The sequence below is a fragment of the Ambystoma mexicanum genome, chromosome 4p (genome assembly GCF_040938575.1).
Source record: "Ambystoma mexicanum isolate Mex_15411 chromosome 4p, UKY_AmexF1_1, whole genome shotgun sequence".
Classification (NCBI taxonomy): domain Eukaryota; kingdom Metazoa; phylum Chordata; class Amphibia; order Caudata; family Ambystomatidae; genus Ambystoma; species Ambystoma mexicanum.
In genome coordinates, this window is record NC_090927.1 from 495,018,234 (window position 1) to 495,040,616 (window position 22,383).

Below are 22,383 nucleotides of genomic sequence, written 5' to 3' on the forward strand. Positions count from 1 at the left end.
ATTCATGAGGAAAAGGGATAGGTGTTTCCCCTGGCAATACACACAGCCATAGTGCAAGGAAAAATCGCATTGATCGATGGTTGTGATGACGAAGGCAGACAATGATGCACAGTAATCGCCATTAAGGAAGGATACAGATTGACTGACGTCACTGATGATGATCTGTTTGAAAAGCAGTCAGGTGTAGATGAAATGACAGTTGAGGTTAATCTCACTTATTGGGTAAAAATGATCAAAAGAGAAGTGCCCAATAGAATGATGCTGGCACAAAAACGTTCTGAATATTTTGATGACGACATGGCAAAGGTGCCTGTTTCAGTGTGGACTACAGGCCCTTATGACATAATCTTTTTGAAAGGGGTCAGAGAAGTAAAAATTAAATTGAAGCCAGGAGCAATTTTACCAAAAGCACAAGAGTATCCCATGTATAGGGAAGCAGATGAAGGGATTTTCAAAACAATATCCACTATGATGGAGCAGGGTATTTTAGTGACGTCGGAGTCATCATGCAACACCACAGTTTACCCTATCAAAAAATCAAAGTGAGGGTCTTGGCATTTAATCCAATATCTCAGAACGATAAATGATATTGTTCCCTCTAGTCCCTAATCCGTCCACAATCCTATGTAATATACCCGTTGAAGCAAAGTATTTCATGGTGATTGACTTGAAAAACACATTTTTCTCGATCCCATTGCACAAAGACTCGCAAGATTTGACGTCATTCACGTTCAGATAAATGCGTCTGAAAAGTACAAGGTTACCGCAGGGGTACTGCGAGTCTCCATCGATTTACAACAGAGTCCTGCAGATGGACTTAAGCAATATTACATTAGAGAGTGTTGTCTTGCAATATGTGGATGACATCTTAATTTGCAGCACAACAGAAGAAACGTGCAGACACAATTCTATTCAGCTATTGACTGTATTAGCTGAGAAAGGATATGAAGTTGACAAAGAGAAGTTACAATATTGTCAACAAGAAGTGCTGTACATAGGCCAGCTAATCTCACATGAGGGGAAAAGGGTTACTCCTGAAAGGGCTGAAGCCATATTAAACACAGCCAAGCCACACACAATAGAACAAATGGGATTATACAATTATGTCAGGGCATGGGTCTTTGACTACAGCTCTTATACTAAGCCTTTGTTACAAGCCCTAAAGAAAGCACAGGTGACGGAAAAAAAGAATGAGTGGACCGAGACAATGGAAGAAGGGTTTGGTGAACTAAAAAAGGCTATTTGCACGGCAACAGTTTTAGGGATTCCCAATTATGCAGAGGAATTCTACCTTTTTTCAAACATGAATGGCAGTGTCATGACGGCAGTACTCACACAGAGAACCACTGGCATACTACAGTGGGAATTTGGACCCAGTAATGAGAGGTCACTTTCCGTGCAAACAAAGTTTAGCTGCTGCAGCGTTCACCATAGAGAAGGCTACAACCATTGTGATGGGAATGCTTAATGACGTTATTCGTTGAGCACTCATTATTTGCCATTTTAGGGAAACCAAAAGGCACATTGACATCTCAGAGAGCTTCGGCTTATGAAGTGATCATATGAAATCCATCGATTAAAATAATTTGATGTAAGATAGTGAACCCAGCTATGTTTATAGCAGAGCCAGTCACTGAAGGAGAGCCAATCCATGACTGTGCGAAATATGAAGAATTTTATGATGAGATTTCCAGAGTGAAAGAAAATGCATTAGCAGAAGGAGAAATCGTCTTTGTTGATGGCTCTTTGAGATTTGACCAAAATGATGGAAAGAGTGTGATGAAGCACGTGTGATGAAGCACACGGCAAATCGAGAATATGAGCACTCATTAGCGCATGATTACCATCTCATTATTCAGCACAAGCTGCAGAATTATTGGCATTGATACTCGCACTCGAGAATCACGCAGACCAGGAAGTGACAGTGTACAGTGACTCTGAGTATGTGACATCAACAGCACACGCAAGCCTAGCACGTTGGAAAAGGAGGGGCTACCTCCAAGCGTATGGCACGCCAGTGCAAGACGCAGCCTTACTGGATAGGCTCATTAAGGCACTACAACTCCCAGTGGGCATAGCGGTCGTCAAATGCACCGCCCACACGAAAGGGACAGATTTGATCTCATGAGGAAATCAAGTAGCAGACACGGAAGAAAAACGTGTGTCGACCAAAGATGAAATAATAATGAATGTGGATATAACTGATGTGCATGAAAGAATGATTGTTGCACGAAGTGAACTTGAAGTTTACAGTAATATGGAGAAAACCCAGTTAATGGAGCTCCAAGGGGAGGCACTACAGGAAGTGAAAAACCTCTGGAAGCAGCAAGGGTGTTTTTTAAACTTCTCCGAGAGCTTGAAGCGACAAGACAGCACTGGTAAACTGGTGATGCCTATAGCCCTTTTGAAAATAGCACTGGAACAGTTATGCTATCCAACGCACATGACAAAAGAGCATCTAGCAGCGACAATTGCTGTAGACTGGTTTATAGTGAGGATATGGCTTGAATGTGTGCATGCACGATACAATTAGGTTTCATTGTGATGTTGTTGCTTGACTTTACTCTTTTGTAAAAACTCTTTCAACAGTAATGGAATCACCACCTAGCTTGACCTGAACCATATGAGCAGACTTATATGCACCCAAGCCACACTGCTGCAGGATGACCTTGTTCATTTTTGTGGCATGTTTTCCTGAAAACAAAACCAACCCGTGGCTAGATGAAAACACACAACATTTGTTGTTTGTCCTTGAGTCAACTGTACTAACAATTTGAAGAACACAATGTGTCCAATATCCATAAAAAATTGATAAGATTCAATATATTGAAAGCGGACATAGGAAAGTAAATTTCTGTTACTGAGATCTGTCAATCAAAGTGGTTGGTCACATCACATAGAGAGAATGAAAGGCAACAAATAAGGTAAGCATAGTTTTAGATAATAATTAGGCAACTGATGATGGCATCTATGCTGAATGCTTGATGATAACTGATGTGATGGATGAGTGCTCAATCTGAAATCGCACGTGTTCATTTTAACATAAATTGTTAGGTAACACATTTATGCACTGTGTGTATTGTATTGTATTGTATTATAAACTGAGTACTGAAATATATGTTTGCATTCTTAGATTTACATAGCTGCGTTCTACCGATGTGCCCTTGCCATGGGCTCAATCTTCAATTTGATGGCTTCTCCTCCTTCACAGCACCCCTAGAGTTCAAAGAAGAGCAGCCATCACAGCCACAAGCTTGCGAGTGCCCGCCAAACCAATTATATTTACCAAATATACATAGTCTACCTTGCCCCCCTTTACGAATGTGAGCTACAATGTATTGGCTATGTGAAAGTCATTTAAATGAAGACAATGGCCGGCTCGCATCTGGCTTCTGCAGGTTCAAATTAGAAAAATAATATTTTCAAGATTTTGTTTACTCTGCTCTGAACAAATGTCTGCAGTCTTCTCAGAATATGTGCATGCACCTTTCAATGAACAAATGTGTGTGACCTTCATTAAATGGGAGTACACTACATTCAATATAAATGTTTATATTTAACTGTCAATTTATGTATGTATGCACAACATTTAATATTACTGTGTGCAGTTTTCAGTCCACCTGGAGATATACTATTCCCATTAAAATATACATGTTAAAACATGCTTTCCCTGTCACCTTATATATGGTTCTGTTTATGCATTCAAAGTTAAGGAACTGCAACGGTTTAGCACTTTGCATGGATATAACTCATTCCCTGTACTCATTCTGTGGCACAAATATCTAATTTATGTCTGGGCCTCTCCCAATGGCAATTATGCATGATAACACCTCGGACAATAGTGTGGATTGAAAACACCATGATCCAAATGATTCCACACCGGCTTAAACCAGGGATTCTATTTTAAATGGTGCATAATTTTATAAAAGCAGTCTGTATTTAAGTTGCACTCAAACTATTTTGCGTTTATTCTCACCTCTCAATACAAACTGCATTTTTTATACTTTAATAACATTAAATGGCGCTTTATATCCAATGTAAAAGTGAAAATACAAGGCATATATTTCAATCCAGACCTGTGTTCCTGTTATCAAATTTCATTCTGCTGAACTCCCAACCCTCTATTACCCCAGAGTTACCCTTGTCAGTCTGTAGGGACAATTTTGATTTACATAGAGGATATATTTACCTTTTTAAATATGTCTTCTCATTTGTGGATCCCTGCCGTTTGTGAGAATCGGCAGGGATCAAGTAAAGCTGGGCTGGTATTCTATCTCTCAATGACTTTTGTCTCCAGTCTGCAAATGGATCAGTCTTCCAGGTAGATTTTGATCATTCTCATGCCACCTCTCTCCACGTGAATCCACCATATCTTCAATGTTCATCTCCCCCTATTAATCTTCTATCTAATCCTCCGTATATGTTGTGTGTGCCTGTAATTATATCTTTTTGACTTTCCCCAGCCTTGTGAATAAGTGTGGTTTCTACCAGTCTCATGGCACCAAAAGGTAACTCCTAGTAAAAAATCCAATTTGTTTTTTATTTAACCTTGGAATTAAATATACAAGCCTAATAAAAATAGTATCATTGTATTCTAGATATCAGCGTGCATGAGGGAAGATGTGAAATATCACTATGGGCCTCATTGCAAGTCTGGTGGTAGCCGAGCTGGTAAAACCAGCAGACTGCTGCCAGACTTGTGCATTTTTCCAGCGCCTGGCTCCACGGAAACATCGGGGGATTATGACCCCAGTGTTCCTGGAAGTCAGGCACCTAAAAAATGTTAATCCCCATTCCCATTTGGGTCCGTTGATAATGATGCTGGTGCTTCCGGAAAGTCTGCAGGTGGCTGCTGTCCAGCCCGCCAGGTCAGCCCTGGCAGGCGGGACAGCAGCTGCCCGCTAACTCGGAGTGTGCCGGTCTGGTAACAACGGTGCCGGTTGGCTTGCCGGCACTGTTGTTACCGGATTGGCATGCCCGTATGTATCCAATATTTCAGGATATTTGTGTTTTCCCATTTTTCAACTATTCTTTAAATGGCACCCTATTGTGTATTTTTACACAGTTTGGTAGATATGATGTTTATCTACAAAATGTGATTTGTTTTGTGTTGATCAGACCTCACATCACAGAGATACATTTTTTTAAATAATTCAAGTTTGGGGTTTTAACAGGGAACACGTATTTTCCCATCCAGTTTGCAAGTGAGGGTGGCTTCATCCTATAGAAGGCACCAATGATGCATCTCCTGCATTCTCCTTTTTCATGTGACCAGGCAGAAATGATTTGGTCTCTCATGAAAATGAGATAAACTACCACATGGATTCAGGTAATGAATGTTTTCATGAGGCCTGTGTATGACAAATGGTGACAGGTCTTGTTGAGGCCCAGAGCCCGAGCCCGTGAGCTGGTATCAGGCAGCAGGTTTAATGGGTAGTCTTCTTAGAAACCTCTTTCATCACAATAGAGCAATGGTTGTGGGTGTGCTTGTATCTAATGATATTGCATTCCTGAACTGGAGTTTCAAGTGCCAGGTGAATTCTGAGACCAATTCGATTCCCCCCCAAGCTCAGTCAGAAATTTGTCTGATTACATATTTTCTGAGTTTTAAATAGACAATGCAATTCAAAGTGAAATACATATGAGGCAGAACAAAATTGGACTTAGATAATACTTTTTCAGTGGGACCTTTTACATTATTTCATTTAAAATTAAACATATGCTAAATAAATCACTCAAATTATCTATGCTAGCCAAGTGCAATTTATAGTCTGTTTTTGGCACGTGAGACCCAGGACATTATATATGGCTGCACTCCAAAGTTTTAGGTCTTGTCTTTCCCACGTGTGGCATATTTTTTGTTTGGTTCTCAGTCCTTCCTTCTGAACTGTCAAGCAGTAGCTGAAAGAAAACAATTGACATTTTTTGTCTTTAATAGTGAAATCTGGCCTTTGTGATTTTATATACAGAACGTTCCTTTTTAAATGATCACTGTTTCTGGCTGGCCTTTAGCATTGACAATAAACGGTATTGAAAAGGACCTTAGCATTGACAATAAACTGTATTGAAAAGGACCTTAGAAATGTTTGCAGTCTGTAAGAGTCTCTGTTACTTTATTGAAACACGTTTTTAGGAACACATATTTATTTTGCACCTTGCACTTTAAATAAGCATCCTTTCTATTGCAGGAGCAGGCCAAATGTGCAAATCCAATGGAAAGAATAATTTTGTAAATGGTAGCTCTTGTGCTCTTTCAGAAAGTCTTTCTGTCGTCAGTTTATTTTAGGCATTATTCTTGGTCATTTGTTCCCTTACAGTAAGAATAAAACACTGTAGTAATATAGATGGGGAGAAAAGCACAAAAAAACAGTTGAAATTCAGTGAACAAAAATTGAATTAAAAGATATTTACAGGGTAATTCATGGAATGAATGTGTGCCGAAAAGGGGAGCGCAAGCGTGAAAATTGCAGTGCACGCGTGATAAAGCAGCGCATGCAGCCGTTCGTCGATTCATGGATTGCGCTGCGCGTGTAAAACTTGGGATGTGCACCAAAATCCACGGGTGGTGCATGCGGGCACACACGTCACTAAACGCCGAGCACGACGCACACAGGGAAAGTGCACATCATGTAGCGCACACAAGATAAGTGGGCGTAACACGCGGCGTAACACGCGGCGTAACACGCGGAATGGGGAACAACGCGTGAAAATGTGGGCATTACGGGGGAAGTACGGGAGGTAAATGCTCGCAACGCCCACACGGGCGCTAACAATAGGTATTCATGGAATCGAACAGGGGAAACCCGTGTGCCAAAAAAGACACGCTAATCCAGAAACACGTACGCCAGCAGGAAGCAGGCGTAAGCAGCCCCGCGCAACATAAAGGTGCACGCAAACAACAAACAAGCTCATACGCTACGATGAATATACCGTTCCTCGCAGCAGTGGTCGTGGGACACCGCAGGAGGAGGAGGATAGCCAGGCCCCGCATTTTTTTACCGAGGACCAGCCTTTTTGGGATGCCTGATGACCAGGTGTATGGGCGGTACAGGTTTCCACCACTAATAATCCTAGAACTGGTCAGGGAGTGGGAGGATGACCTCACATCACCCACCCTGTGCTCCCAAGCACTGAGCCCCTTGGAACAGGTGCTCAATGTACTGCACCTCTTGGCTACTGGGACATTTCAGCAGACAAGTGCCATAGTTGGTGGTGTCTCACAGGCCACACAGTCGCACTGCCTACACCAGGTGTTGGCGATCATGACTGCATGCCCCTCAGTCCGCAGGCACATATACATGCCCAGAACACCTGCAGAAAGGCAGGCTGTCATCCAGGACTTTTACGGGGTGGCACACTTCCACAAAGTGCTAGGTGCCATTGATTGCACCCATGTGACTCTATGTCCTCCCAGGGCTACTGAGCACATCTATCAAAACCGCTAGCACTGGCATTCCATCAACGTGCAGGTTGTATGTGATGCCAAGGGAATCATCACCTCAGTATTTGCCAACTATCCGGGGTCTAGCCATGATAGTTTCATATTCCGAATGTCACCCCTAAACCGGGACCTGGAAGCTGGTCGGCATGGCGACACATGGATAATTGGTGAGTATAAATGCCTCTGCACATGCATGCATGTCAGACACTGAGAAATGGGAAAACACCACTAATGACAACCATTATCACCTCCCCAGGGGACAGTGCCTACCCTCTGAGCACCTACTTGATGACGCCAATACGGGACCCCACCACACCACCCGAGGTAAGATACAACACATCCCATATTGCAACCCGGGGCATAGTGGAGCGCACATTCGGAGTGCTGAAGTCACGCTTTCGCTCCCTTGACCGCTCTGGTGGGCAGCTGATATATGCGCCCCCAGTAGTGTGCAGGATCATAGTGGCAGCATGGGTCCTGAACAACGTGCAACCTGGCAGGGCATGCCGGTGGACATGGTGGTGCCCCCACATCCACAACCAAATGCACGGCCGCTGCGCATGGGAGGGGAAAGTGCACGTGGTGAGGCAGCCCGGACCCAGCTTGTGGCAAATTTCTTCACCTAAAATTCCACCCCTGCGGAGTGCACACAGGCCAGGCACATACCAGCTGACAATTTATAATGATGACAAAAGGGACGGTCAACTGTCACAACCATACCACCCTGAGATTGTTTACCTGGAAGTGCTACATTGTGTGCATCCCTAGCTACTTAAACACACCCAATGCTGTGTCAGTAAAAGGCACACATTCATGCAGCATGAAGGACTACCCCCTTGCAAAACACTACAAACAAATAGTGGCATGTCACAAACCGATCCCTAACCCTATCTCAGCTACCCAACACACCATGGCATGGCATGCGATGTGAAAGCAACCAAATTAATGCACATCACATGACACAAGTGTCACAAAGTGCACCATCCCAAATGGAAACAGGCCATAGACAATATGCTCCCAGTAATCAATAAGAAACAGCACACATTAACAAATACTTACCAGCAAGACAAAACATCAGTACAGGATCCAATAGTGGCAACATATGAAAGTATTGCAAGTGTCACAACCTGACTAAGGCAGCACATCGACCCCTTCCAGCTGCAGAGTGTTGCTGGTAGGCAAATGTGGCAGTGTACTGCATAGAACATGAACTGCATCTGCAAAGGAGACGGGCTTGTTAAGACATGAAGAAGCTACATGTATATTTGCAAAAAGTCCTGTATGTAAATCCATATAGAAATCCACCATGCAGTGGAGAAATGAACAACAATCCCCACTAGGGATGTATACACAGTTTGGAATACAGACTGCCCACACAAGTTATGGGAGCCCAATGCCTCTGTGTAAGTTACTGTCACTTGGTCACACCCTTTGCGAGCCCATGGAAAGGGGAAGCAGGAGGGGTGTGTGTGTCAGGAACCCAAGTTTCTAACCCAAAGACAGGACAAGCCTGCATGTGCCCAGCTGGAATACACAGTGGATGCCTATGGGAGCCACACAAAGCAACACACTGTAACATTAATTCACAATCTGAAATAAAATGGTTATGAACAAAAAAGTAAATGCAAATCAAATATAGAAAAAGAAAAAGGCAATGTAAAGTAAAAGAAATACATGAAATAAAAAAGTAAAAATGAGAAGCATAACCAAATTAAAATAAATGTATGAAAATCAAAATAACGAATCAAGAATTAAAATAAAATGAAAATAATAAATAGAAAAAAGAAGAAGAAATAAAGATAACAAATGAATTAAATACTAACTTCATTTAGCAAATCAGAATGAAATGTGAAAAAACCCAAAATAATAAAATAAAAAAAAATGCAAAAATGGCCATGTGTCGACCGGGGGAGGGGGAGGCCACCCAGGAGGGACGAGGTTCAGGGTGCACTGCAACACCCACATGCGTGGATGTTGAGAAAAAAAACTCCATGAGCTCATGGCCTGCACGGCTACCCTACAGTGGGAGAACTGCCGTCGCTGTCATCACCCTCTGGTGGTACATCAGAAGGTGGGTGTGATATGGGAGGCAGACCACGCAAAGCCCTGGCATGCTCCTCCATGGCAGCAAGCATGTGGGTCTGAAAGGTTTGGTTCTGCAGGATGATGGTACGGAGATCCCCATGCAGCACCTCACAGGTAGCACACATTTCTGCCTGCAAGGCCTCGCATGATGCCCGGATCTCCTCACGTGTTGCCTGGAGCTCAGTTCAGAGTGTGCGCGTTAGCTGCTCCAGCTGCTGTTCTGACCTTGTACTCCGGGACACCTCAAGTGCACCCAGAGTATCTCTGAGGGACGTGCGTTCTAACCTCAGGGCATCCCTGTGGGCCTGTGACTCTGCAGATATGGCTGTGCGCAGAGTCTCCAGCCCAGCCCGTCGGTCCCTGTTGGACGCCAACATGTCCTCCCTGTGTGAGTGGCACATGGACTCTGTTGCCTGCTGCTGGAGCTCCACCTGCCTTTCAGGGGGAGAATGGAAGTGGCCACTTCATACACGGCCTGAGCCGTCATCTCACACGATGCCCCCTGTTGTGCTGCTATAGTGTACATGGAGTTCTCCCACACAGTATTGCCTGGTGGCGCACGGCCACCGCATTGGCAGGCACCACACCTGCTTGGGGCAAGGTGATGTGTACCTTGCTGTGCTGGCACTTCTTGAGGCTGCAGGACTGCATTCCTCTTTTGATCTACTGGCCCAGGAACAGGAGCAAATGTTGTGGAGTGTGACCCTTCATCCATAACCGCCACAGGCAGACTTTCCAACACTGAATGCCCCATAGAGGTGTCTACCCCCAGTGCAGGTGGGTTGGACAGAACAGCATCCCTGCCAGAAACACTCACCTGAGACGGGACAAATGTCTCAATGTCAGATTCAGCACCTGATTCATAGAGGTCTCCGGAGGTGTACCCAGAGACACCCGTGGACAGTATGGTCTGTAGGAGTAATGGGTTTTCACCCACCACCACCCCACGTCCTCCACTGGTGCCTGGTTGTGGCTGTGAGTACTCCTCCCTCTGCGCCATCTCCTCCTCCTCAACAGCATCTAGTGCCTCATCACTTGCAAAAACATAAAAGAAAACTAATGAATACAGGCATGAGCACCATAGCCCACACACATAGGCATGACGAGGTAGACATCGAGTACACAAATGTCAGATGTCACACATGACAATAACTCTGTCATGCATGCACTGGCAATGAGTTTGAAGGGGAGGCAAAAAGCAGACACTGAGGACTACATAATGGAAAAGCAACACATGTGCTGCATGCTGGATAGCACTGGCATCACACATTAGCCTGTGAGTAGCATGGACAATCCACATACATGACACATGCCAGCACACAGATGACACGTAGCATAGCCATGGCAGATTTGACAAGGACACCCAGATGGTAGCAAATCAGGACTGTCACCCATCCATGTGAGATGGACATCATGAAACAGAACATGCAAAATAGTGTGACTAAACACGCATGTGCCACACACTGCAACAAAGCCAGTGTTCACTAATGCAGTGATGGCAGGCACATGGGTACATCAATGGTTGGTCACTTCAACATGACAGAAGACAATTGTCATGTTGAACATTCAAAGAGGGCCCCAAAGTGATTGTGTGCAGGCCATGTGCAGGTGCACATTACTCAATCAGCCTGATTGATGAAATCATTCCCATAATAAGGAAACATGTGGCCCATTGTGGGGTGTAATCTATGTCTGAAGTATGTTACATTTGGGGCAGAAGGGCACAAAAATGTGAGGTAAACATGCAAATGATTTCATCAATCAGGCAGAATGAACAGGAAAACAGTATGAAAAATGTTGTGGCAAGATGGCAGTTGAAGGGCAAGTGCAGTAATCAGGTGCAAATTGTCAACTGCGGTCAGAAGGGATACTTGAAAACCCATAGCAGTCATGACTACACAGCCTCACCTGGCACTCAATCAGAACAAATCACCCAAGCAACATACACATGGTTTGCATACACATGCATGGCCACTCACTGGACATTGCCTCAAGATCTGGTAGGTCTCCCACGCCTTGGATCTGATCCTCTGTGATGAAGCCTCCAGTGATAGACTCATGTTCTGTGAGTACTTTCTCCTCTGGTGGAGACCCACTGCCAGTGACCAGAGTAGAGGCATGATTGGAAGCCAGCTTGTTCTTTGCTTTGCGTTTGAGGTAATTCCAGTGCTTAGAGCAATCATCAGCTGTGCGCCTGACAAATCCAAGGGCACTAATCTGGTCTGCGATGCACTGCCAGAGGGCCCTACGTTGAGCAGTCGTAGTCTTGCACCCTGCAGTCACCAGCATTGCGCGGCCATGGGACGATACGTAGCCCACAAGTGCGTCTAGTTCCACATCATTGAAACTACGCTTCCTTGATGTGCTGGAGGGGGGAGCCGTGTCTGGGGACCCAGCCTGTACCGCAAGAGCACCCTTCTTCCTCTTGGGAGGTGGTGCGGACCCTGAGTGGCTTACGCTGCTCTGGTTGGTAGGGGCTGAAGTGCAAGTGGACTGGGCACTGGAAGTTGCCAAAGGCACGATGACCAAAGGTCTCACTGCAGGCATTGGCTGATGGGTGATGTTGGCAGGACCAACCATGGTGTGATGGACTTGGACCAACATGGTCCCGGCTGGGAGACTCGAAGCTGGGGTGGATTGAGCTGCAGCTGCCCCTCCAGCCTCCTCTAGTGCTACTTGGGGCAGCAGATGACATTGCTGCCCCAGATCCACGGGGCCTGGTGACAGTAACTTTCACCGCCACATGTGGCTTTGACTTGGTGACATGGAAGTGAGCCTGGGAGTTATCCTGTGCCGGTTCGGCTGACAATATGGGCCGGGTTAACAAGGCCTGTGCTGGGATGGTGTCAGCTGCATCTCCCCGACCCATTGGGGGGGATAGGTGTCCCTTATTGGTCCTCCACACACTGGCCTCTTGGGCCACCCTGCACATCCTGGCCACATCCCCTACTGCGTCCACCTCTTGGAGATCGGCCACCTTTGCCTCCCTTACCGCTTTGTCGCCTCCCAACCATGGCACTGATGTTCTTGTGCGAATGGGAGGTGCAGTAAACAATTGTCCTGGGCATTTGGGGCGAAAGGGGCAGGGTACTAGATGGAATACAGACCCTAGTGCTCTAGCAAGGCTGTCTGCGACCCCTGGGGGAAGATGCAACACTCAGGCACCCCGAAAACAAAATGTAATGTGCATGCGACCCCTGGTAGCCCACGTGCGTGGAATAAAGAACCCCCACTACGCTGTGGCACCCAGAAACACAAACAGAAGCGTATGCGTGGTACACGCTGGCTACAATGACCTCTGAATGGGTACGCAACACACGGGGCAACCACCGTTGAAAAATACGTGTGCGACTCACAGTCTGCCTGGAAAAAGAATGTGAAAAAGATGCACGTGTGCGCATTGGCAACACCCCCGCCAAAAGAAGAATTGAACGCTGTCTGAGTATACAAGGAGTACGAACTGGAACCGTTGTGAAGTAATCGTGTGTGAACCGACAAAAAGTACAAGAATCACCCGGTCGCTCTTCACAAAAAGCACGTACAAGAAAATGGTATCCTACGCGTACCTTTTAACCCAGCCCATACGTGCAACATCACTTACGCGCGTACGCGCTAAGGGCCTTTCCTCCAATTACACGCAGTGACACCCGGACGTGCTGTTATTGCACGTGCACAATCAACATGCACCCGTGTGGAGGGAAACACCCGCGCGTGTTATGTCACAGACGCGTTTACGCGCTAAGGGCCTTTCCTCGAATTACACGCTGATGTGCAGTTTTTTCACGTGCCAAATCACTCCGTATTAAGCTGGCCATGCGACAACACACGGACGAACACGCTCCTGCCCAGAAGGCCATTTTCCTGCCCCCCCAGAGCCCTGAGCATGCTCCCACCTGCCATCTGCTGCTGCCTGCCTGCCTGCTGGCCATGTGCCCTGCTGTCTGGTGCCTGCAGGTCAGCCTTCTGCAGGGGTCCAGTTGCTGTGACCACCCCTGCTGGAACAGAAGACTCCCGACTGGCATTCCATCGCTCCACAGCCCAGCCCCAGGACCCAGTTGCCCACCCACACCTGCCTCTGGGGTTGCCATGTCCAACACAACACCATCTGGCACCAGTGGCAACCCCCCAGCAGAGAGGCAGAGGGCTGCCAGCTTCAGTGCCAATGAAGTTGGCATCCTGGTGGAGCAAGTCCTGGGGCATTATGATGCCCTCTTTGGAAGTTCACGCGTCCACAATGAAGGACGGAAGAGGATCTGCAAGGACATCGTGGCTGCCATCAACGTGGAGGGGGTGGCAGCCCGCGACATGCAATACGTCTGTAAGCGCTGGGAGGACATCAGGTCCAGGACCCTCAGCAAGGCCCGGCGCCTCTTGTAGGCAAAGCATGCAGAGGGGTGCCGGGTCCACCTTACCAACAGCCAGATGAGGGCCCTGGAATGCATACACCCAGCGCTCCACCTCCAGATCCTTCAGAGGCAGACCCGTCGGGAGTCGAGCGGTAAGTGTCCATGCCTACTGATTGGACGCTGTGCATGTTGAGGTGTGGCAGGAGTGTGCAGGTTGCACATATGTCTTGGAAGGGCCATGTATGGATGTGTATGAACAGGGACATTAGCCTGCCACATGCAAGTCCAGTCATGTGTGAGGCACATCAATGGTGTATGTGTTCAAATGCATGGTGCCCAAATGCATGTGTCGGTGTATAATTATGTGTATGTACTGTGGCATGGTTGTGGTGTGACACATGGATGCTGGTTCCACCTTCATGTATGTGCACAATGTACATGTGCGTGTATGTGTATTTGACATGTGTTCCACTGTGATACACCATGGATGCATGTGACATCGACATGTAGGAGGCTGATTGGCAGATGTGACATGGATGCCAATGATTTAACTGTGACAGGTGGTGGAGATGTACAGATGCATGTATATCTGGTGGTGTGTGTGCATGTGTTTGGTACTCCCCGTGTTGCATGTGACATCAGGCTAACCTTCGGATGCTCATGCTGTTGTATGTGTATGGATGGTGCTGCCTGCTGCAACATTCCTGTTAATTTGTGCATGTGTGTGGGTTCAATGATAGGTGTTTTGGGGATTGTGATGACATGTGTGAAGTTTGACACTGTCACTCATGTGCAACTGTCATGTGTGTATCAGACCAGTGTACAATGCCCTGATGGCTGTGTTCTGTCTCTCCCTGTCTGCAGCGTCAACTGATGAAGAGGGCGGAGACGGTGCTGTGGAGCACAGTGGCAGGGAACCCACCGCCAGCTGGGGACGCAAGGCCCAGCTCCCCTCCCAGGTTGTCATCTCATCGGGGAGTGAGGGGTCTGGTGCCACGTCCACGGCCGCACTGCCAAGGGTAGGTCCAAGAGGCAGAGGTCGTAGGTGGACTCCTCGGCAGCAGAAGGGGCAGCTGAGACCCCACAGGGGCCTATGGAGGAAGATGGCACCAGGTCATCCAGGTTGGTGGAGGGTTTGGTTGAGGAAGAGCCCCTGGAAGGGCCACACACTGGGGCTGGAGGGGTGATTCCACTGATGCTAGTGGTGCAGTCAAGGGGAAGGGACAGGAGGCAGCACAGGCGGCCGTGGAGGTGCCTGTGTGTAATCCTGGCCCCGATCCTGTGACTGCATCATCCCGCACCAGCAGGGAGGCGTTTGTCCAGACCCGTTTTCAGGGAGGGGATCTGCTAACAACAACTGGCCTTCCTCTCCCTGCGGACGTGGCAATCCAGGACCATGTTGTGTCTGTCCTGGCTTGGGTGGCATTGCGTCAACTTGGCATCCGGGATAACGTGCAGAGTTCTCGTGAGGATGCTGCACATTATTTCAGATGCCTCGTAGACCGCGTCGACTGGCTAGGAGGGATCACTGATGCTGGGTTCCTCCGTGTGCTGGGCCTTATGCCAACCCCCTCCTCAACTGAACCCCCTATGTGCCAGTCATCCTCTGTGTCACCTCCGGCCCAAGTATCACCTGGCCACCCTGTGGAGCTGCCTCTGACCCAGCTGCCAGGCTGGTGGAGGACACATCCCTGCCACAGTCGGGAGTTGGAGGTCCAGCAGGGGTGGCCACCCCAACAACTGGACCCCAGCAGGCGGAGGACGTGCAGGCATCAACAGGCAGGGCACATGCACGGCAGTAGCAGACTCAAGGTGGGAGTGATGATGGCTTGGGGTCAACAACATCAGAGGGGCAGGCATCGGCCGGAGGGCAGGAGGACCCTAGATTGGGAGTGTCTTCCGTGTGGTAGTGGTTGGGCCAGCAAATAGATGCGGAGCGGCGGCGGGCGGAAGAGGCACAGCTCACTATGGTTAGGGCGGAGAACTCCATGCTCAGGGCGCTGATGCGGGCTGAGTGCCTCGAGGAAATTTGCAGGGAGTTTGAGGACGTGGAATTATCCCTGCAAGACCTCGGGGCCAGGGAACGGGCCTGCCTCCAAGACGTTGAACAGGAGTTCGATGATGCCCTGGCCTGGGAACTCAACAAGTGAGCCGTAGGACTTGCCCGCCGCCATTGTACATAGTTCATTAGTGTTAGGTTTCCTTTCTATTTTTCTTTCATTTGGGGCGCATGGACTATGCCCCACCTTGTTGTATGCAGTCATTTATTAGGTAGGGTTTTTTGTAGGTTTCCTTTGGATTGTTGTGCTCATGGACCCTGGATTTTTACATTGTGTATAGTTCAGGACTGGATTTGACTTCATTGATTTTTTTTTCCCATGAAGCAATGGTTTTCTATTTTTTTACCTTTGGATTTGGTTTGATGGACGAACCCTTTGGAGCCATTTTCATTTGGATTTATTTGGAATCAGCATTCATATATTTTTCATTAATTTTGGACATCCAGCCTTTTGTTCATTATTTTTTTTCTTGTGTGATTTTCTTTCATTCCGTTGATTTTGTATTTAATACATTGTGATTTCTTACTTCATTTGTGTGGTATTCTCTCATTGGTTTTGTGCATGTCACGATGAGGGTTTTCTCATTCACTTGCCCCCATTGTGTGTGTCTGATGGACATGTATTGATGTGCATACTTGTCATTTGGGATCTATCATGACATGGGGATTTCAATGTGAGTGGATGGAATACTTGGTTGGGTGTTTGGACTGGGGTGGCGTGGGGTGGGATTTGGGTGGCCATAAGGGCCATGAGTGTGGATCGTGATGACGTGTTGGGGGGACATGAGTCTGGGCCTGATGGCAGGTCCCCGTCACTGCTGGGTGGGTGGGGGTGCAGGGGGACATGAGTCGGGGCCTGCTGGCAGGTGCCCGTCACTGCTGGGTGGGTGGGGGTGCAGGGGGACATGAGTCGGGGCCTGCTGGCCAGTGCCGGTCAGTGCTGGGTGGGTTGGGGTGCAAGGGGACATGAGTTGGAGCCTGCTGGCAGGTGCCCATCACTGGGGGTGGGTAGATGGGTGGGGGGACATGAGTCAGGGCCTGTTGGCAGTTGCCCGTCACTGGGGGTGGGTGGATGGGTGGGGGGACATGAGTTGAGGCCTGCTGGCAGATGCCCGTCACTGGGGGTGGGTGGACGGGTGGGGAGACATGAGTCGGGGCCTGCTGGTAGGTGCTCCTCACTGTGGGTGGGTGGGGTGGGGGGACATGAGTCAGGGCTCACAAGAGTGCTCACAAGTGCATGGTGCCATGTTGGATGCCTGCAGGGCATGGTGCGGATTGTAGGGTAGTCCCCTGTGGTGTGGGCTGCCTGCAGGGCATGGGGTGGGGGGAAACCACACACCCTGGATGGCCCACAATGCCAAATAGCATGTGAAACTCCCGCATAAACCCCAAATACACGTACCCCACTCGCACATGGCCTATTGCGTGTGATACTCCCTGCGCACCCCCAAAATACACGTACCCCGCTCTCTCCCAAGGCCTATTGCTTGTGAAACTCCGCACGCACCCCCCAAATACATATACCCCACTCTTGTCTGGAGTATCACGTGTCAAATTACCCACGTACCCCCCAAATGCACGTACCCCACTCTCGCCTGGAGTATCGTGTGTGAAACTTCCCGCATACCCCCCAAATGCACGTACCCCGCTCTCGCCTGGAGTATCGTTTGTGAAAGTCCTGCGTATCCCCCAAATACACATACCCCGCTCTCGCCCAAGGCCTATCGCGTGTGAAACTCCCCGCGCACCCCACAAGTACACATACCCAGCTCTCGCCTGGAGTATGGCGTGTGAAACTTCCCACGTACCCCCCAAATACACGTAACCCGCTCTCGCCTGGAGTATCGCGTGTGAAACTCCCCGTGCACTCCCCAAATACACGTACCGCTCTCTCGCCTGGAGCATCGCGTGTGAAAGTTCCCATGTATCCCCCAAATACACATACCCCGCTCTCGCCCAAGGCCTATAGCATGTGATACTCCCTGTGCACCCCCAAAATACACGCAGGCACCCCATCCACCCTGGGCATGCCCCACAGGCAGCACACGGCACTGGGGGGTTCTTTTTCTACACAATTCACCAGGCGCGAGTGGGGTACGCGTATACCGAGGGGTGCACCAATACATTTTCACGCTTTTGGGTGCCGTGAGCCGGGTGCGCATAGTATTTTCACGCAATTACAGTGTGCTGGCCCTGTAGGCTGGTGCAGGGTTAGCGTTGCCCTTTGCGCTGCATTGGGGATTTCAATGCCTTTTCCTTGCACAAGGGGCGTTCCTGGGGGCGTAACTGGCGCTGCGGGATGTTCTCTGCGCCAGCGCTCAAAATAGCTTGGTAATTCCATGAATACGTGGTGCGCAAGAATGCTGTTTAGCGCACACGGCTGGCGCATGCTGGTGCACACTCCCTCTCTGCGCTGCTTGCGTGCACTGCCTCTGCGCTGAAATCTATGAATTATCCCCTTAACGTGAACAGGTTCGGTGCAGCAACACCTTTAACACCCAATGAAGACACTTTAGTTGAAGTGATGTTACAGTTCCAATTCAATGAAACAAAACCTCAGATATTTGGCAGGTGTTGGAAGCTACACCACCTTAAATATGAACCTCCAATTGTGCAGCCCATAAGCACACCGATGCCATTAAACATGAATTCACTTATAAGATCATCAATAACATCACTGGAAACTAGAGAACACATATGACTCCCATATGACATCACTCATAGCATCAGCTATGATATGATATGATATGATCGTTTATTTATAAAGCGCCTATACACAACGTGTGTCAAAGCGCTTCAAGGCAAGGGAGGGAACAAGGAAAAATTCAATGCCATTCTTACAGGACATGAACAGTAACAATGTGAAATTAACTATCGTACTAGGCCTGACAACATTTCAGATAGTGCTGGAGGGGGTGGGGGGGCAGTAAGGGAAGGGGGGAGGAGACAGACGAGGTTGCTATCATACTAGGTCCAGGGACAATTCTTATAGAGTAAGTGCCTAGAAGAAAGTAAGGGGAGGAGGGGAGGAGATAGGAAAAGGGAGAAGGGATAGGAGGAGCGAACAGAGAGTAAGCAGTCAAAAAGAGTGGAGAAGCAAGAGGGGGGAGCGAATACAATTGCAGAAGTCAGTAGTAACACATAATGTTGCAAGCCAGGATACAAGATGAAGATGGGAACTGCATGATTCAGGGCCACCATGCCTACAAGATGCAAAGGAAGTCCAGCATGAGAGTTGAGAAAGGGTGACGCACTGTGAATCAATGAAGTCCATAAAAGTCCAATCCAGCATTGGCCCCAAGACGGTGATGGTGAAATCAGAATGTATCAGGGGAGATTCCTGCAGAAGTAGGCTGGGGGGGCGGGGTAGGGGAAGCAGGGTAGAAGAATCAAGCAAAACAGGCAACACCTGTGTGCAAGAAGGGGGGGCACAAGGGGACCACGGGGGTCGGGATGGCCTGTGGGGACAGAGGGTGTAAACACATGTTGGTGTATGCTTGCCTGCTGTCTGAGCAGGGGGTTGGGCCCTTGGTCCTCCTGGTCCGAACAGGTCCAAACAGGAATTGCCCTTTTCTTTGTCTGCCCTTCGCTTTGGATGAGAGATGTCCTTGATCTAAGATTTGAGAGCACAAAGGAAGAGGCAGGGCTAAAAAGGTGGGTGGTGCTTAGGCCAGGTAACCTCGATCCACTTGCACCTGCTCCCCAGCTGCAAAGGAAAAGATGCAGGAGGGATCCTTAAGTAGGGAAAAGAGCGGCAAGCAGGAAGGCACCAGGTGGGCGGGGCTTGCTAAGTGTTGAAAAAGAGAATCAACCAGGAAGGCAACAGGTGGGCTTAGGACCATGATCCACTTGCACCTGCTCCCCAGCTATGATCTCTCCGTGACACCACTGCTAACTACCAGTCATGATGACAAATTCTCATGATCCATGTCAAGTAATATGGGGAATAAAAAAACATATGCAATATACCCTGTCATTATTACCTTGCAATTTGCCATCATTGCACATAATGGTCGAATAACTTTTGAAAGTGTTTCATGCTCGTGAAAATCTGAAATATACATATACTCTAGAACAGGATTTACAACCTTTGCATTTCCAGATGTTTTTGATTGCAACTGCCATCATCCCTAGCCAGCATTGTCAATTGTTAGGGGTCATGGGAGTCATGGTCCAAAACATCTGGCAAACTGCAGGTTGAGGGGCCTTGCATTAGAAAGATTACACTCAGTTAGGCATCTGTACTGTTGTATACCCCTGTAAAGCGCTCCATTGTGTATCTGTATTGTTGTGTGTAAAGTGCCCTGTTGTTTCTTAAAACTAGGTCTGCGCTCAATAAATACAATAATAATAATTAATAAATAATAATAACATTGGACAGCTCAGTAAACTATTTTTCTCTTGATAAACCAGTGTTCTCGAAACATGTAACTGTATTTATTTGCAGCCCCCCTTCCATAACCGTTACCTTTTGACATGGTTAGGTAGACTTTTTTCTTAGTAATAATGGATGTTAGTTTATTCTAATGTAAACAATAAAGTCATTTAGAAACTGTTCCCTCTCATTCATTCTTGTTATTATTGTTTTCCAGACTGCTGCAAAGTCATCAGTATACCTTTAAGTATGTCTATTTTGCAAAGTTTTTTGATTGAAGGATAGAGTAGCAAGAGCATCCCTTGATGGAAAATACGTATTCAATAATATGTGGCTCAGGTATGGAAGAATCCCATGGTTGTACATTGATAGTGTTTGTAAATGTAATCGTCACACCAGGTATTCGCTTGTGTCCATACAGGCTCATTGAAATGCAGCAATACGTGATGTCATATGTGATGGCATAAGTGTACCTTGTGGCATGATATTGTATGGTTCAACCAGTTCACAGCAGGGACACAGTCATATCTTGTCTCCCTTCCTGAATGGATGCCTGTATGAATGCTGTGAAATCATTAGAGAGTGTTATGTGAGTGTGTGGAATGTTTGTGTTTGTCATAAATTCCCAACCCAGGCAGTTGGTGAAATGTAGCCTTGGTGGTGGGAGGCAGTGGGCCCTCCTTAAAACCCTTGGTCCTTGACCCTTATTACTTGAGATCTTGACGAAATTTGGTTTACCATGTACCAGAATAAAGAACTAAGGACATACCTGCTGCCTCGAGAAGTTACGTTATTTCACTGGCGATGTGCTGGTCTCGATGTGGACCCCCTGTGGGCGGTGTAAATAGGTATCTGTTAGTGAAGATGGAGTAATGGAGATGTGATTGCTGCAGGGGTGTGCAATATACAGGAGCATGTGTCAGGGTATTTTAAGACCCTCCAGTTTATAGCGATTTTGCAATCCCGCCAAATGCCGCAAAAACGGCCGTTTTGTGCAAAATGCAGCGAAAACTACAGTTTTGTGCAAAAACAGCTTTTTTTGTAATAGAAATTAAATCTGCAAAAACTATTGTTTTTAAAAAAATACTCAGAGTGTCAGGTTCTCAAAACTTTTTTATGCAAAAAATGAAATGCGCTAACACATCTCAACACTTGCGCCCAAAAAAAGAGCAGACCAATCTACAAGGGACACCTGAATGGGCACATTTTATATGCGCGCCCAAGTCAAGGTTCAGTGTATTAGCAATGGCGCCATTGCTAATACACTGAACCTTGACTTGTAGATGGGGATTTGACCCTAGCACAACTTTGGAGCTAACTGCATCAGATAAACCGTACTTTTACCTATGACATATACCCATTGGAGGGTAGCAATTGTGTTGCTTAACACACTACTCTGACCATTATTGCATTGGACTCACGCCTTGAGAACGACCAGATAGGTCGAAACACATGTCGGCTGTGGCTGTTTTATGACCAATAAATTGGATTTGAAGCCCAATTTACACTTTGTTCCATGGATTTCACAATAGGAACTTTGGGATCTGCGCACTGATCTTACCTTCCTTGTTAATCTCAAATGAACTATGGTCAATTCTGCCACAAATAATGACACTTCGGTCAAACAACCCAGAACCCTATTCAAGGCAGCTGGCCAATGCAGAATTTGCACTACAGCTCTAACCAGTGGAAATGCGCCGGTCACCTTTGAGAATAAGGTGACCTGTTCACTTCCAAAAATGGGTTGTCTAAAAATAGCATATCCTCGGCTCTATTTTTAAATGCCCTATTTTTTGAGGATCTGGGTCAAAATCTACATTTTTAAAAAATGAAGAAATGGTATACTATGAGAGGGAAAGGAGAGAGAGGGAGAGAGTGATGGGTGAGATGTGGAGTGATAGGGAAGAAAGCAGAGGGAGGGCAGTGGGTTAGAGGAGGAAGCAGTGCACAGGAGAGCAGAGGAAGCAGTGATGCGGTGGGCCAGAATTCTGAGAGCGAGTGGAGGTACAGAAAGTAGAGGGAGCATGTGGTCAGTGGGCCAGAAAGCAGAAAGGCAGAGGTTGGCGGGAAAGAGGCA